This window comes from Anneissia japonica, unplaced genomic scaffold (genome assembly GCF_011630105.1).
Source record: "Anneissia japonica isolate Jap-2015-1 unplaced genomic scaffold, ASM1163010v1 scaffold287920_len488460_cov166, whole genome shotgun sequence".
Lineage (NCBI taxonomy): Eukaryota > Metazoa > Echinodermata > Crinoidea > Comatulida > Comatulidae > Anneissia > Anneissia japonica.
The window spans coordinates 34,283-38,774 of record NW_022745460.1 but is presented as its reverse complement, the minus strand read 5'-3'; positions in this window follow the sequence as shown (position 1 = coordinate 38,774).

The window sequence follows — 4,492 nt, the reverse complement described above, 5'->3', positions numbered from 1 at the left end:
GACAATAGGGCCTATGTATTTGCCACTTTGATATTAGCCTAATATTATTATAATTTATTAGGCTATTATTATTATTATTATTATTATATTATTATTATTATTATTATTATTATTATTATTATTATTATTATTATTATTATTATTATATCATCACACAATCATCCTCATCATCGTCTGATGAATTCTGGTTTCACCCTAAACTGGTACCGGTATTTCTTTGTTTTGGGAAGCAAGCATAATTTCCCCGCCTAAATTGATAAAATTATGAAGGTGCAACAGACGGTGTGGTCAAAGTGTGTTTAAACAAAAGCCACATGACCATTTGTTTATCATTGTGCTGTAGGCATGTAGTCTGTTTTTGTATTCTGGCTGTGGTCAGTTACATGGGGTTATAAACAAATACCATATGATGCTTAATAGCTAAAGGGTGTAATCAACCTTTTAACGCGTTCGGACGATACCGTTATATTTGGACGCTACCATGAGTTATATGATATCATATTTGTAACTATTGTTGTTAACAAATACTGTACCACTCAATTTAGTGAATAATAGCCAGTCAGACTAAGTGACCTTAGTAGAGAGAAGATATGACGATGATGATGATGATGATGAAAACGATGATGATGATGATGATGATGATAATTCAATTCAATTCAATTCATTTTTTTTATTAAAAATAAAAAATACATCATTTGGACAATATAAAAAGGCAAGTATCAACAAATTGTACGGACATTTAAAAAAAGTGATAGACAAATTTTAAAACAATATTATTATATAGGAGCATTTAAAACATAATAATTATTTATAAAATTATTAAATGAAAAAGAGAATTCACAATTAAAATGAGGTGTAAATATTTAAAAAAAAAGGGAAACATTACAAATATATTAACAGGACACGTATAGTTAAGAAGGGTTTATAAAAACATTCTGAGAAAGTAACAAATAATGATAATGATGACGATGACAAGGATGAATATTATCAGGTGGTAATAGTGGTGATTATAGATGATGATGATGATGATAATAATGATGACGACGACGATAATAAACATGATGGTTATAAATTATAACATTGTAGTGAAGATAATGATTGAGTACGATATGATAATAAATACTAATGTTGATAATCTTAAGGATTATAATGATCATATTGATATTGATATTATGTTTTATATTCATTGTAATTATAAAATGTTGGCAGAATAAATAAATGAAGTGAAATATTTGTGATAATGATGATGATGATGATGATGATGATGATGATGATGATGATGATGATGATGATGACGACAACGATGCAGGTGGTAATGATAATGATAGTCATAGTGACGATTTGAATAGGATTGGTGATGATGATGATGATGATGAATGTTGAGTATGATAATATGATAATATGATGATATTGGTGTTGGTAATGAACGTTTACTTGTAATGAACTATGCATGAACCACGACAAATTGTTAAGTTGATAACGTACATTTTTTATTTACATGGCATTTTTATATCATTAGTACTACAATGTTTACATACCTCATTACACGGTAGATAGCTCTGTTCTTGAACTTTACGCATCCGTCATTTTTTTTTTTTTTTTTTTTTTTTTTTTTGTAAAGTACTTCCAAACTGTCATAAATACCCTGGTACCATCCATTTTACTGTCCTGCATTTACTGACTACGTGTACAGTGTATTTAAGATTTATATTTTTGCAATTTTGCTGGTACATATATCAAGTAGAACTCCCCTCAAGGTGATCGCAATTGTCATTTTGTTTATATAATGTGAGGTACAACTAGAGCGGTTACAAGTTTCAGAAAATAACTGGCTCATGAAAAAATAATAATAATAATAAAAATAATAATAATAATAATAATAATAATAATAAAGACTAATAATAATAACTATAATAATAATATTAATAATAAATAATAATAACTAAATAGTTAGCCTAAAAATAATAATATTGAGATTTAAGGATGATAATAATTATGTAACATTGTTTGCATTTCATGAAGCGGTTGGTGACCGTTGTCATATGACTAGTTTTGCCACTCCATGGCGCACCAATAGATAGTTTTCCGTTGTTTCTGTCTGTTTTGCTGGAATTACTAAAATCAAAAAATAAAATAAAAATTAATACAATTATATGTGATCTAAAACAGTGTATAGGCCTACTTAATACTTATTAGGCCAACCAATCATGACTCAACTAAACATTATTATCAATAGTATCATCCAATGCAAAGTATTTATTTTGACAATAAATACTTCAGCTTGAACTTTAACCTCAAATCATAATCTTCCCACAAAAAGAAAATGTTTTATTATGATGCTATAGCTCTGTGATTACGTCAATTGGATACGCATCGTTTCGTTTATTTTAGATTGTTTACGTTGAAGACATTCATGAAGAGTCATCTCCACAAACTTTTCCCGATGATTAATGACGTCATATGTCAGCGTTTATTGTATTCCATCAATTAAATACCTCGTGATATTTGAATCACTGAATCATATGACAATATTTTAATTACATACGGTTTAGAAATCTTGCCAAATGAAGCTCGTAAAATTGTATTCCGCTATGGTCGAACCATGGTCGAACTAAACAGTAGTTTGGACCCGAGCAGTATAAACGACGTACGGAAGGCCACTTCGGTCTATATGAAAACACTCAGTTACTAACATTCATAACTTACCTAATATTGTGTCATTTATTACTACATTAGAAATTCTACTTCAAGTACTACTACAACTACTAAATGCTACCGCTACAACTACTACCTCCACAACCACTATAAAACCTACTGCTGCTAATACCGTATACAACTACTATTAATTAAATAATAAATATCAGTAACAACAACAACAGAAATGAACACTTCCAAATCCTATGATTTGAACCCGACATTGCCCCAATAGACCCCCTGTGTGCCCACTTACCCAGACTTCTATTTTCTTTTTTCCCCATAGCGCTCGCATCCCCTCTTCCCTCTCCCGAATCACTTTATAAACACTAAAGCCCGGATACAACCTTTTTAAGCTGGGGACCAGTTTCAATCTGTCTAGACCAGCGGCGGGCCGACATAAATTGTGTACTTCCATTTTTTTTCTATGTCAGCCCCACCCATTTTCATTTGTAGCTGTGGATTCAAAATAGAAGGGAAGAACTTTTACAGGGGGAAAGGGGGAAAATACCACCTCAGCCCCGATATGTTTGGGGCTGAGGTAAGAACATTTATGATTATGGCATATATAAGATGCTCAGAAATGGCACTCACAGACTTCAATTTGAATATAATTTTCTTTTCTTTTCCATTTTATTTTGGAATTTTGGAAAAAAGAAAAGAAAGAAGAAACCTTGCACTCCAGGTTCTCCTACCCTGCAACTAGAAATTTTCCTACCACAAAAATATCCACCCACCAGTGGTTGGAGTATTCAGGTGAGCAAAAATGTTAACAGATACCTTTAGATTCATGGAAATATTACTTTCAGACTTAAAAATAGGTTTTCAACAGAATAACATGCTCCTGCGCCTACTGGTGCCGTAAACTGTTAGAAATCACATCATAGGCCTATCAGCGCCCCACTTAATCCATTATCAAGGCAGAGTTAGGGGGTGGGGCAGCCCCCTTTTTTTTAGCGGAAGTTAAGATAAAGAAAACAATGAAAAGATAGAAATAAAAAAAAAATAATTGATTGCCCAAAACGCCTCGGAGGTTATTTTCTGGCGGAGTTAAAAAACAAAAACAAAAAATCGCCGGCGCATTCGCCCGTACCATTAAGGTTAGTGTTACTTTTTTTTTTTCTTTTTCTTTCTTTTTTTTTTTTTTTTTGCTGCTGTTCCTGCTGTGCCGCTAAGCAGCTACATAACTGTAAAGTCATAATAATACACCAGATTTACTGAGAAATAGATTTGATACCAAAAGCCAAACGAAAAAAAAATCTGGACGGGTTTTGATTCAGACCCATGTGTTTTGATCGATAGCGCATGATTGTTGGTATTTTCGTCTCGCCATATCGTGTGATAGTAGTAACACCATGATCCGATCATCCTATTTTATTCCACCATCTGGAAAATAATTGAATTCTTGACAATGATCGGTACATAGGCATGCAGAAGGTAAATAAAACCACGCGTTCGATTACCAAACGACACATGAATTCCACTCGAAGTGATAGGCCAAATTGTATTTCTAATAATAGGCTAACATTGATAGGTTAACAAATAATAATGATAATGATAATAATAATAATAATAATAATAATAATAATGATAATGATAATAATAATAATAATAATAATAATAATAACAATAATATTAGGCTTTCACCCACACGCCTTAAAATCCAATTATAATATATGAATATATATATATATATATATATTTTTTTTATATATATATATAATATTAGATATATAATATAAAATATATAATATTATAAATATATATAATTATGATATTATAAATATATATATATATA